This window comes from Camellia sinensis, chromosome 3 (genome assembly GCF_055761805.1).
Source record: "Camellia sinensis isolate YWXY chromosome 3, ASM5576180v1, whole genome shotgun sequence".
NCBI lineage: Eukaryota > Viridiplantae > Streptophyta > Magnoliopsida > Ericales > Theaceae > Camellia > Camellia sinensis.
Genome location: NC_138963.1, coordinates 86,103,305 through 86,118,009, shown reverse-complemented (window position 1 = coordinate 86,118,009; position 14,705 = coordinate 86,103,305).

The window sequence follows — 14,705 nt, the reverse complement described above, 5'->3', positions numbered from 1 at the left end:
TCATAGAACTGGCCCAGTTCACACTCATATAGGTGATTCTTATGAAGAGTGTCATGCCATACTCTACTAGGTATACCTAGATATAAGAATCATTAAAAATATTACTTAACCTAAAATGCTGTAGACATCACTATTTCATCCCAGAAATGGGTAGGAGTTTGACTCCCCAGCGATCCTTCTGAGTCATACACAACTCGATTGTCCCTTTGAACCTAGATCTTGGGATCTCCAGTCAACTAGACTGGGTTGCCGTTGTGGTAACTCTTATTTAATAGGCTTAAGTCCCATTCCCCTCGATGAATTCTCGACTAGCTCTCTTGCTAACCCTTTAGTCAGTGGATCCGTTATATTGTCTTTAGACTTCACATATTCAATGGAAATAATTCCATTAGAGAGTAGTTGTCTTATGGTGTTATGTCAACGACGAATGTGTCGCGACTTACCGTTATACATATGACTCTGTACTCTACCTATTGACTATCAAAATGTATGCATATAGCTGGCACTGGTTTTGGCCATATTGGAATATCTTCAAGGAAGTGGCGAAGCCATTCTGCTTCTTTCCCAGCTTTGTTTAAAGCTATGAATTTTGATTCCATAGTAGACCTAGCAATGCAAGTCTGTTTAGAAGATTTCCAAGATACAGCCGCACCACCAAGAGTAAAGACATACCCACTGGTGGACTTTGGGTCTCTAGTATCCGATATCCAATTTGCATCACAGTATCCTTCAAGTACTACTGGATATCTAGTATAATTCAGTCCAATGTTATGAGTATATCTAAGGTATCTAAGAACCCTTATAATTGCTTTCTAGTATTCTACTCCTCGATTACTCGTATATCTACTTAATTTACTTATTGCATAAGCTATATCTGGACGAGTGTAGTTCATCAAGTACATTAAGCTTCCAATAATTTGGGCATACTCTAATTGAAAAATACTTTCCTGTACATTCTTAGAAAGAAACAAATTAACATCCATAGGTATTCTAGCAAGATCATCATCTTTGCTGAATTTGTCAAGTATTTTCTCAATGTAATGAGATTGTGACAAAGCATATCCTTCTGATGTTTTGGTAATTTTCAAACCAAGAATTACATCAACAATGCCTATGTCCTTCATGTCAAAATGTTTATTCAATATTTTCTTGGTAGTTTTAATCATGTCATTATTACTATTTATGATGAGCATATCATCCACATAAAGACATACAAAGACATAACTTTTGTCTGTGTTTTTAATATAAACACATTTGTCACACTCATTAACTTTAAATCCATTTGACATCATTCCCTTGTCAAATTTCTCATGCCATTGTTTTCGCGCTTGTTTTAAACCATATAATGATTTAACCAATTTACACAGTTTCTTTTCTTTTCTTGGAATAGAAAATCCTTCTGGTTGTTCTATATAAATTTCTTCATCTAACTCACCATTTAAAAAAGCGGTTTTCACATCCATTAGATGAATTTCTAGATTGTACAAAGATGAAACAGCAATTAGCATTCTAATGGATGTCATTCTTGTAACCGGTGAGTATGTGTCAAAGTAATCAAGACTTTCTTTTTGTCTAAAACATTTGACCACAAGTCTTGCCTTGTATTTGTCAATTGATCCATTCACTTTCATTTTTCTCTTGAAAATCCACTTGTATCCAAGAGGTTTACAACTTGGTGGCAGATCCACCAATTCCCAAGTGTGATTTTGCAGGATGGATTCAACTTCGTTGTTTATAGCTTCTTTCCATAAAGGAGCCTCAGTACTGGACATAGCTTCTTTTAAAGTTAAAGGTTCATTTTCTAACAAAAATGTTAGAAAATCTGGACCAAAAGATTTTGAGGTTCCAGCACGTTTACTGCGCCTAGGTTCCTCTTCCTCATTTTGATCTATCTCTTGCTCTTGATCTTGTTCTTGATTACTACTAGTAATAGCATCAAAAGATCTTTTCTTATTACTAGTCTCTTGTCCAATCTTATTCGGAAACACATGTTCAAAGAAAGATGCATTCCGAGATTCAATAATAGTATTTACATGCATTTCGGAATGTTCTGATTTGTGAATCAAAAACCGATATGCACTACTATTCTTGGCATAACCAATGAAAATGCAATCAATGGTTTTAGGACATATTTTAGTCTTTTTAGGACTAAGAATAGCCACTTTAGCCAAACACTCCCACACTTTTAAGTATTTGTAGGATAGTACTCTCCTATGCCACATTTCATAAGGTGTTTGATTCACTTTCTTTCGGGGTACTTTATTAAGTATATAATTAGCAGAAAGTATTTCTTCCCCCCACAAGTTCTGAGGTAATACAAAACTTATTAACACAGCATTCATCATTTCTTTTAAAGTCCTATTCTTCCTTTCAGCAATTCCATTTTGCTGAGGTGAGTAAGGAGCGGTGGTTTGATGAATTATTCCATGTTCTTTACAAAATTCACCAAAAGGTGATTCATATTTACTACCTCTATCACTTCTAAGTTTCTTAATTTTCTTACCAAGTTGATTTTCAACTTTATTCTTGTATCGAATGAAAGTTTCTAAAGTTTCATCCTTGGTTCGAATTAAATAAACATAATTATATCTAGTATAGTCATCTATAAAAGTGATAAAATACTTTTTCCCACCTCTAGTTTGAATTGATTTAAAATCACAAATGTCACTATGAATCAATTCAAGTGGTTCCGTACAGCAAAATGAGAGCCTTGTACTCTCATATTTCCTCACCTTTGGTTAGGCGGGATCACCACATCTTTTCCTGCACAAAAATTCCGTAGGGTGAGCATAAAGCCCAGTAAGAAATCCTTAACAAAGTATATATATTTTATACAAGTCTCAAGAGATGAAATGCACATGTCATGCTATGCCCCTTTTTGAAAGTAAATCACATTTTCATCTTTTGAAAACCATTATGCTTAATGATGTCATGCAATTTCAATTGTTCAAAACTTAAAAATTTATTTCAAGGGTAGTAAATATGACTCTAGTAATCCCTAGGTCGGTGTATGCAAGTAGACTATACAAGTACTACCAAATTGTCATTTTTACTGGTATTAACCGGAAGGCTCGACACCTATCTGCCCGGGTTTTCAGAATTTTACCCTGGACTCTCAGGCCAACTTATTTAATATCATCTACACCACCTATTAAGACTTACCAACGTATTTACCCCAAAACCATTCCATAAAAACTTGTTTCTTAACATTCTTTTCTCATTGCAAGTTTTTAAATCAACTTTCAAAGTTTAATGTAATCAAATAAATTGATATGAGAATTTTACAATATTAATATAAATACTTTTATTCCGATGCATCATCCAAGGAATAACACAATTCCATCTTCTCAAGTATCCTCAACAATTAGTCATTTCAAGACTACTTCAATGTTGTAACAGCGCCCGCGTGGCCTCATGCTACAGTTCGGACTCGATTTGTGTCACGGTTCTAAATCTGAACCAAAGAGTCCAAATCTGGCAAATCGTTTTGAGAAACAGATTTTTGAAAAAGTAGTGCCAAACATGGACTGCTTTGCCAGATACAGAGTCGCCACCTAAATATTTTTTATGGGAGAATTTAGGAAACCCTGACTCGGTGCCGAAGGCCACATGTCCGTCATCACCGGAGTTGTCTCGGCTCGGGAGCTTGGGTACGATCGGGGAAGGTCAGCTATGAGCACCCCCTTTCGCCCGGTCCGAAGACCGGCCTCTACTAACCGTGATATCCAGTTTTGAAAACGTTTATGTATTCTTATTCCAATTATTAGCCTAAGATTACTATGTTATGCGCGCAGCAAACAAGTATAGACCAAATTGCCTAATTTGGAACAAAACATTTCATGTTTGTTTTGAAAATGGTTTGCTACTCGCAAGTAGGCTAAAATGCAGATTTTGCCACCATCAAGTGGGCTTTTAGAAAAGATGATTTTGCCACTATCTAGTGGGCTTAAAACTCACAGTTTTAATGCATTATTCCAATTTAGGTAATTCAACCTCCATCCACAGGCATTCAAGCAGTTATATCACATAAGCAGCTAGCCTCATGGTAATCATACTGTCATGGCAACACTCACACGCATGCGATATGCTAAAGCATAAAAGCTTACCTAGTACTCCGTGCCAAAATAATAAACTAGTTAGCAAACATGCATGTCCTAGTTCATGTTAGATTGACTAATGCAACACATACGGGATGCAATTGAAGTAGGCTCGGCTAACCTAAGCATGGCATGTGAGATGCAATCAATTGATGCACGTATTCAATTTTGAAATTAAAGTACAAATGCAGTTAGCATGATGTTCCGAGCCTAATGCATGTCAACAAATGCATGAATGCACGCATGCATAGCATAAGGTATGCTAAAATAAATGTGCCCTAATCTACCATCATAAGCAGGTAAATAAAAGGGAGAAAGAAGTGGGGGTTGGAAGACATGCACACACACACCCACACTTATTACAAGTTTGCCCTCGCTCGGAGGGACCAAAAGAATAATACAGTCCGAATGATAAATCGACTATCCTAGCTAATTAATTATTACAAACCCTTAATTAATTAACAAAATAAATGCAGCAAGAAGGTGGCCGCAGCCCTGCCTTGGGATGCGTGAGTGATGCATGCTCGGATCCGTCTCGCCCGGAAAGCCAGTACCATAACACTGCCACCTCTGTTTATACTGCCTTGTCTCTCTGAAAATTTCCAAAACTCCAGGACAGGTTCCTCACATGCTGCAGAGCACCACCGGCCAGACAGAATTCCCACCGGCACTTCACAATTTCCACCGGCATTTATTGGATTCATCGGCACTCCATAGATTGCCGGTCGGCACCAAATTCTGCCGGTCGGCAGAAACTTCCTGCAGAAGACAGTTTTGACAGCAACAGAGAGTAGACAGTATATGGCATGGGGTTTTTAGGCAAATGTATGCATGGGCACACTCCCTATCATGTAATGGACTCAAGGGAGCATGGCCCTCGACCCTCGGGCCACCAATCACGCATTTCGATGCATGATGGCCAAAGAGTCAAGTATGCGTTTCAATGTCAAATGCAATGCACACTAAACATACAAGAGACCCAACCTCAATCATGATTGGTCAAGAGGCGAGGCAATGCACAACAATGCACATGCGACCTAAGCATGCAAGCAAACATACAAACATGCAATATAACTACATGGCACACACAATGCTAACAACATAACATGCACAACGCATTGAAACATGGCATACACAATGCAAGGTGGACTTACACCAATGTGAGTGGACCTCAGCCGCACCCACATCAGTGGCCATAAGATGAAAATGAAGTGCCTCGAAATGCGTACACACGGGCACGCAAATCGAGGCAATGGCATATGCAATGCAATGGCTAAAATGGCATATAGAATGCAACATGGACTTATACTAACATGAGAGAGCCTCAGCCACACTCACATGAGAGGCCGATGGATGAAAATGAAGTGCCTCGAAATGCGTGCACACGGGCACGCAAACCGAGGGCCGAACCTACGGCACGGAATGCCACTCTAACAAGACATGGCAAGATGATATGCTAGAATGAAAATTTCAAAAGCTAAACATGACCCGAAACAGCCCCGAATCATGGCAAAATGGCACCCGATGCATGACATGCGACCCGAAATGCAAAATTAGGCATACACAATGGCCTACAGCTATACAAAGCATGCACAATATGGACATGGAGCATGAAGACAGAAGCAAGGCAGCCCTGAGGCAAGAATTTTTACAGTTTATGGCATGGCCAAACAGCAAGCAAAGATAGGGCTAAAATGGCATACAAAAACGGCTCCGCAAGGGAGGTAATGAAGCAAGTGGTAGATGCAAAACCCAAACAGAAAAATACCCTTCTACAACACTGAAGAGGGACCAAAACTATGATGTTTTTCAGTAGATGACAAGGCTCGAAAACAGATACAAGCATGGAAAACAATTTATGCAAGATTAAGGCCACAAGAGGGCTATAACATGAAGTACACAAAATATTCATCAAATAGCCAAAGACCCTTAATGAAAAATGACAAGGGGGTCAAAATATGGCCACTTTAAGTTCGGACCAAGCCACAAAAACAGAAGAAAAACAGGCTAATAAATTATGCAAAAAAGGGGGGCCAAAGAGGGCTACAATGGCAAGTGGTACATGGAGATCCCAAACAAGGATGAGCCCTTCTTCAATGTTGAAGAAGGGATCAAAATAAGCCTATTCACAGTTTATAACATGCTCCAAAACAGATTACACATGGGCCAAAAATACTATGCAAAAATGATGGCATACAAAGGTGTAAAGAGGCAAGTGCAAAATGGAGGTCTCAAATAGGGTAGGACCCTTAATGAAAGATGAAATACAGCTCAAAAAAAGGCTACTTTCAGTTTTGGCCGGAGCTCAAATATACAAGAAACTATGGCTTAGATATGATGCAAGAATAGGCTAGAAAAGGGAAGAAAAGGAGCTCACCCTTGTAGACCAAGTCTTGACAGCCTCTTGGCTTGAGGTGCAGCACTCCTAGCTCTGAAAATCAGCCTCAAGCTTCTGGAATGGATGATGGAAGCCTTGTGCTATGAGTTGGTGTGTAAATGGCCAAGGATCATGGACTTTTTAGCTTTGAAGAGAGGGGGTGAATGTATAGATATAGGCTTGTATCTATATGGTGCCTCAGCTGGTTTCTTTCTTCTAACCTAGTATAAGGAAGAGGAGAGCTTCCTTTATAGGCAAAACAAAGTGTAAAGCTTCTTGAGGAAGCTAAACAAGGGTGCATATCCTCCATACACGTGTATGGAGGATCCATTCTGTGCCCTCCAGCTGGCACAGCTGGCATATACCCAATCTGTAGAATGCTCCGGAAGGTCGTCGGCTAGCAAAAATTTCCGGTCAGCACAATAAAGTGCCGGTCGGCACAATAAATTGCTGGTCGGCACAAACAGAGTGCCGATGGGTGGCCGGTGAGGTCAAAAAAGTGCCGGTGGATGTCCAGATTGAAGCCCCGGAAGTTAGCTTTCCAATGGCGCAAACCTTGCATTAAAATTCCTTCTGTGCAAAAAGTTATGCCATTTTTCGTGAAGCCGCGCAGATTCGATCTAACCAGGATGATGCCCGACTTCAACTGATCATATCTCCCCCACCCGGACTTGGCTCTAGGAGATTCTTGAGTGAAAAATGAAGCCCCGGAAGTCTTCTTTCCAACGGTGGTGACCTCATAACTAAACTTCAAGTGTACAGATAGATAAGCCCGATTCAGCGAGGGCTGCTCGACTCGCTTCTACCCGGATTCATGCCGAACTTCTCCCAAATTAGTTTTCTCCTCTCCTTTCCTCTCTTCTTCAACTCCAAACTCCTAAACAAAGTGTTTTGAAGGATTTGCCTCTCTCCTTGCCGAAGAAACTGAACATTTCCCCTGCACACCTGTCTCCACCAAGTGAACCATCAGTAGCGCCCAAGTCTTAAGGGCGGTCAAAAACGGGGTGTCTACAAATGTTTTGAACAATAATTTCCAAAATGAACAAGAATTCTCATATTCCATGAAATTCATCATTTATATAAATATAACTAAGAAATTTTCCAAATATCCATTTATTTTGACACACAAAATAAATATAACAATATCATTTATAGATTTTCAATTTCTTTTAAAAATCCCCAATTTCTAGGTTTTCTCACCAAAACTATACAACTCAAATCTTTTGAAAGAAAACTTTTTAAAATCATCTTTTCTTCAATCAATGAAGATCAAAACCCATAAGATTATTTCAAAAGAACAAGAGACAAGCCCACTTTCAAAATTGCTCAACTTCTTGAATCAACAATCAATTTTCAACGCTATCGAAGGATGATTTCGAAAATCATCTAGATCTTGCAAAAATATATATATATATATATATATATAACTCTAAGAAAATCCCTACCTCAAGTATTGAAGAAGAATAGAGATGAAACTCCAAAATCAACGATGCTTGAACTCGATCTCGATCGCACACAACGAATCCCTTGAGATGATAACCAACTTTGATGAAGAACTTAGGTCTAAATCCCAATGGATTTGGAGAAATCAAAGAGAAAATATGACTTCTAGAGAGAGAAGCTCTAGATCTGAAATTCTGGACAGTTTTAGAGAGAGAAAGAGAACTGAAAAAGTGATTTGAAATATCAGATTCACGAACTGATATAACATGGCTCGCTCAAGCGTCAAAAGCCCCACTCGAGCGTCAAACACAGCCTCCCGCTCGAGTGCGGAAAGCTCCGCTCGAGCGTCGAATACAGTTTCTTAGTACCTTGCAAACAGGTCAAACTTCTGGAACCAAACATTCTCCGCTTGAGCGCATAAATGGCCACTCGAGTGGACAAGCAACTTCGAATGCATTTTGTATTTTTGCTTCGGGGGCGTTGCCCCTCGTCCCCACTTGGGTGCTGCTCCCTGCACCCCTACGAGCTAACCAGGCAGCTTGATCCCCAACGTACTCAGCGAAGTGGCAAAACTTGAAAGAATTAACTTCTGATACAACTCTGCAAGGCACAATTTGGGTTGGATTCGCATCTAACGGTTTGGAGACATTACCTGTTCCAAACACACCGCTACAGCCCGATAACCAAAATATAGGGAAATACAGGGAAACTAAGATATGTAACACTGTTCAAAACCATACCAACCCGAACCCGAAACACTACACAGAGACGGGTCAAAACCAAGATTGCTACAAATTTGAAGACTCAAGCAAATAAGAAGAAGATGTATTTTTATTAATAACAGTGGGTACAACAGTCATTATATTCATTTTGAAAAGGCCAACAACCATGTAACCTTTTCCTACATACATCCCGTTTTTGGTAAGTACAAATTTGTCACTTTCAAAAACTAGCCTAAACCCATTTTTACTTAACAAAGATCTGGAAACAAGGTTCTTGCGAATGTTCGGTACATGCAGCACATTGTTAAGAGTGAATTCCTTTCTAGATGTTATCTTCATAATAGTCTTTCATTGTCCTTCACCTTTAGAAGTTGAGGAGTTACCCATAAAAAGTTGTTCATCGTTGTCCACTATAGAATAAGATGTGAACATCTTTTTGTCGGCACAGATGTGGCGAGTAGCACCAGTGTCCACCCACCATTCTTTAGGATTTTTGATAAGGTTTGCCTCGGAAACAACTGCAAAAAGATTTATGTCATCTACACCATTGGAAATATTGTCCACTTTGGTCATATGGGCTTCAGCAGGCTTCTTGCTTGTTCTTCCTTTGCCTTTGCGCTTGCTATGGCAATCTTTGGCCCGATGTCCCTCTTTGTCACAGATGTAAAACTTGCCATTAAACTTGTACTTTTTAGTTTCCCCCCCCCCCCCTTTAGAGCCTTGTGATGAACTTTCTCCAGAAAACTTTCGTTTCTTTACTTTTGGAGCATGTTCCACCACGTTTGCCTTGGACTCCATTGGATGCTTACCAGCCCGCTTTTCAGAATTGCAATTGTCCTCTTCAATCCTCAAACACACAATTAATTCTTCTAAAGACATTTTTTTGCGCTTCTCGAATTCCTTCTAGTGTTGTGGTAATTTTTCAATTAAGGCTGTAACTTGGAAGGATTCACTGAGAGACATGCCTTCTGTGTAAATGTCATGGAGAATGAGTTGAAGATCTTGAACTTGGCTGATCACCATCTTAGAATCAACCATCACAAAGTTCAGGAATTTGCCAACCACAAATTTCTTTTAGCTGACATCTTCCGTTTTGTACTTTTTCTTCAAAGACTCCCAAAGTTCTTTCGCTGTTTTGATAGGACTGTAGACGGTGTATAATGTGTTGTCAAGTCCGTTCAAGATGTAGTTCCAGCAAAGGAAATCAGTATGTTTCCAGGCATCGACCCCAGCAACCACTTGCCGGTCAATTTCATCCTCGTCCAAAGTAGGAGCATTCTTACGGAGAAAATGAGCCAAGTTCAGAATTGTAAGATAGAACAACATTTTATGTTGCCATATTTTAAAATAAGTTCCTGAGAACTTCTCTGGCTTCTCACCATGATTGATTGGCACAGTCACAATAGGAGGGGCTGGAGCAATTGCAGCCACCACATTAGTACTTGTTTGGGCATTAGTTTGACCAGTTTTCAGTAGCCATGAATTCTAATTTATAAAACAAAATTATAAATAGAATTTTATACTACACAGAAAATTTAAATCAAAATCACAAAATTAAATTCTATAAAATAAAAGAAACAAAAATTGTAACTTTTATTTTCAATTAATTTGAAAATAAAATAAAATTTTATTTAACCAAATTAATTCCACACAGAAAATTAAATTTCTGTAACACTTCAATAATAAAAATGCTGAAATAGAATTTTAATAAATGAACACTCATAAATAATTTCTGAAAATAAAAATTAATTTCTGAAAAAATTTCAAAAATAAATATTCTGAATTGTTAATGACACTAGTATATTATTATTAGTTGTCAAAGAAAATAGACAGTATATTACTACTATCTGTCAAATAGTATATTACTATTATTTGTTTTCCAACCAGAATATTATTTTTGTAAAATCATAGAAAATAGTTTCTGTAAGAAGAATAAAGAGAAAGGAAAACAAACAAAAAATTTTGTAAACAGAATAATTCGAATCTGTCTTAAGATTGTTGGAACAATCTTCTATGTACAATAAATAAATTGAAACTAAGTCAAACAAATAAAATAAATAACGTACCGAAATTATTTTACCGAACCGAATGAACAATAAAAAGATCAAGTCGAGTGTGTGACACTCTGTCCTTAAGACAGATTCGCCCCGCTACGGTGCTTACGGTTAACTGGCATCTATCTCCCAAGATACAATGATCTTCAATTATTGTAGTAGCACTCCAAACAATTTGTTCGGCGAACAAAAACCTGTGTTCTTACTCTCTGAATTCTTTTAAAATTAATATGAAGATTATATCATGCAAGAGAGCAAAAGTAGAAGGAAATAATGAATTTTCAGAATGCCTCTCTACTGGAAAATGGCCTGCTATATATGGACCTGAACAGATCTAAAAATCAAACTGAACAGGTGGATATTTTGAATGAACAGGTGCAATAGATAACTGCTGGGTAGTTTCTATCTGTTGGAAAACTACAACATATTTGAATTTGTCTAGGCAGAAACTGAATCTGTCTGGGTTTCAATAGATTGGTAACCTTTTTGGACTGTTTAAACTGTTTGAAAAAATGGACTGAAGATGTAACAAATGGACATAAAAATTAAATTCAGAAATTGAATTAATTTCGGTTCAGAAAATTGAATTTTCTCGCAAGAATTTTGGAAAAAATTTAAACAAATTTTGTCTAAAAAATTAATATAAGAACCGACTTGACCAACACCCCACACGTGCGCCCGGTACGGCACGGCTCGGCTCGGCTGGATAGACGGCGGTGGCGGCGCGCGCACGAGTGTGTGGTGGTTTGGGCTAAGGTTCACTTTGTCCATAACTCCTCTCTTCTACAAACTTGAGGTGCCCCTTGGGGCTCAACCCAAGTGTTGTCACCTAGAACTTATATTCATACATAAGTTCTCTTCAAGTTTCAATGTGGGACAAGCCTTACAAGGAAACCCACATTCAATTCTTTAAATGTCCATTCCACGAACCCGAAAATGACGTTAAGTTCCCGTTCTCTCATAAATGATTTTGACGAACCATCTTCACCGTGTGACTTGCCACGCGTCAAGGAACGCGTCACCTTTTTGGACCTACCCCAAAAGACGTTTGGGGCCCACTCAATTTTGGGCTCAAAGATGGCCCAAAAAGTAACAAATTTTAGGTCAAAGATGTTGAGAACTTTTTCCTCAATCGTTTGTGAATATGGAAAATGATGGAAACATTCTTGTTCCATGAATGAGAGAGGAGTCTTCAATAGCCTTTGATGAATCTCTTACTTTCCACCAAGAAATAGTGGTCATTAATCCACTCTCTCCATTTAATAGCATGAATCTGGATATTAATCTGCCCTTATTGAGAAAGAGATGATTGTAGGTTCTCATTAATTTCTTGGGCTTGAATTTCTTCCAACCTCTAATTATTTTTATTTGATTAATTGTTGTAAATACATGTTGTATATAGTCTTTTGTGTTGTTGAATAAAGGTTGAGGCCTACTACCTTTTCCTTAAGTGATTTGTACAAGAGGGAAGAGTAGATGGGATGAGCACCTCTTAGAATATGTGTTTTGGTTCTGTTGTGGTCTTTTTGCACAAAATAGAGTTTGTCTCGGCGGTTATACCTGGCTGGATCTTTTTTTATTCAGCTGGATGGTTTTATGGACAGACGGTCTAGTGAACTTTGTCCTCCAGACAGAGCAGAGCAGAACATGGAAGCTTTTGGGGAGTGCTTTCCTGGGCATTTGTGGTTGCTATTTATAGATTCAGTTTTTATTCTATTATGATCTGTTAGATTTAGCTTTTATTTGGCTGAATCAATTCATTGTTGTAATAATTCCCAATCCCATGTCTTCTATTCATTCAATTGTTGTAATAACTTCCCAGCCCCACAACTTCAGTAGTCGGTTAGCTCCTAAGGTATGCCTCCTGTAGTTTGTGTAGCGATCCCGATTTTGACCTGATCATCTTACGGGGGTCGAGTTGCCCGGTTAGCACGCCGAAACAAAAATGCAAAATGCATTCGAAGTTGCTTGTCCGCTCGAGTGATTGTTTATGCGCTCGAGCGGAGAATGTTTGGTTCCAGAAGTTTGACCTGTGTACAAAAAAGTATTCATATTTATCTTGTGAAATTGCTTTGAAATGAGAAATGGGAATTTTGATCACAATGGTAATGTTATGTGGAAGAATTGGAAATGGAAGAATTGTTTCATTGTATTGATTGTTGTTGCATTGACATATCAATTCATTTGATTACATTAAACTTTGAAACTCGATCTGAAAACTTGCATTGAGAAAAGAATGTTGAGAAAACAAGTTTTCATGGAATGGTTTTGGGGTAAATACGTTGGTAAGCCTTGATAGGTGGCATAGATGAAATTGAATAAGTTGGCCTGAGGGTCCGGGGTGAAAGACCAAAAACCCGCGCGGATAGGTGTCTAGCCTTCCAGTTAATATCGGTAAAAATGACAATTTGGTAGTACTAGTATAGTCTACTTGCAGACACCGACCTAGGGATTACCAAAGTCGTATTTACTGCTCTTGAAATAAATTGTTACGTTTTGAAGTATTGAAATTGCATGACATCATTGAGCATGATGGTTTTCAAAGATGAATATGTGATTTTCTTTCAAAAGGGCATAGCATGGCATGTGCATTTCATCTCTTGAGAATTGTATAAAATGTATATACTTTATTAAGGATTTCCTACTAGGCTTTATGCTCACCCTACGGGATTTTTGTGCAAGAAAAGATGTGGTGATGCCGCCTAACTAAAGGTGAGGAAATGTGTGTTGAGAGTACGAGACTCTCATTTTGCTATGACTTTGTGTGTAAGCCAAAGGCTGTATGTGTGTGGGTTTGAATAACCATTTTGTGTAACCAAGCTCAAGCCTTGGAAACTTGTAAACCCTTGGGCGTATTTATTTGTTTATTTACTTGTTGTTTGATTAATGTATTGTTGCATGAAGAACTATTGTATCATGTAATGTAAGTTTGGAGATTTATGTTCGGTTTTTCTAGAAAGAGCCATGATTGTTGTATTATCATTTGGGCTAGAAATTTGGGGCATTACAACTTGGTATTAGAGCTACTGGGTTTGAATACTTAGGGCTCGTGGGAAGTGGTTGTTTAACCACAATGGGTTCATTTAGCATGCTTAGGAAGTGTTATGTATTTTGTGACTATGTGATAACATGCTTACGTGATTCTTTGAGGTCTTATTAGAAGGGTACTTGATCAATACTCATTCTACTAAGAATTCTTGGTTTTTTGTGGGATGAATCTCATCATAAGAGTATAATCCGTATGTGTTTACATGACTAAGTGCTTATATGGGGTAAAATTTAATTGCTATATGGTAGAGGAATATATAGAACTATTGTGATCAAACATGTAAGGCAAGTTGCGGGCACGTGTGGGTTAGTGTGCTAAATTAATTCTATTGTCATTTATAGGATGTCAGGAAGAGGTCAAACCCATGGTGGTAGAGGTGGGAGGTGCGGTAGGGCACGCCGAGGTGTGCATGAGGTACCTCTAACAACCCTCACTCTACCCTAGTCATGCTTGCATATATTACATGATCTTGTCTTGATATATTGCATCTTTGCAAACCTTGATTTGTCTTGCTTAAGTGTTCCTCGCATGTTTTGTAGCTTGCTTGGTGTGAGTTTAGCCGAGGTTATCTTCAGTCTAGAATTATCTTGGAACCACTTTGTTTGACCTCCACCTTCACCCTAACATATTGGCCGAGATGTCATTATCTAGGCCGAGGTGTTCATCACCAAGGCCGAGATGTGTATTATCTAGGCCGAGATGTTACCTTTGCACCTAAGTGATCTTGTCCTGGAGTGGTATGACCTAGACCGAGGTGTGGCACATCTAGGCCAAGGTGTGGCACAGCTTAGTCAAGTGTTGTCCTTCCTAGCCGAGATCATTTTTCCCCTGCTTGCCGATGTCTTGTTCTTAGCCGAGATAATTACCCGCCGAAGTCCCCATGCCATCTTGCTTGTTGAACACACTTTGTCATAGTCTTGTCTTTTCACTCAGCCACCTTTTTGAGGAGAACCAACCCGGTAG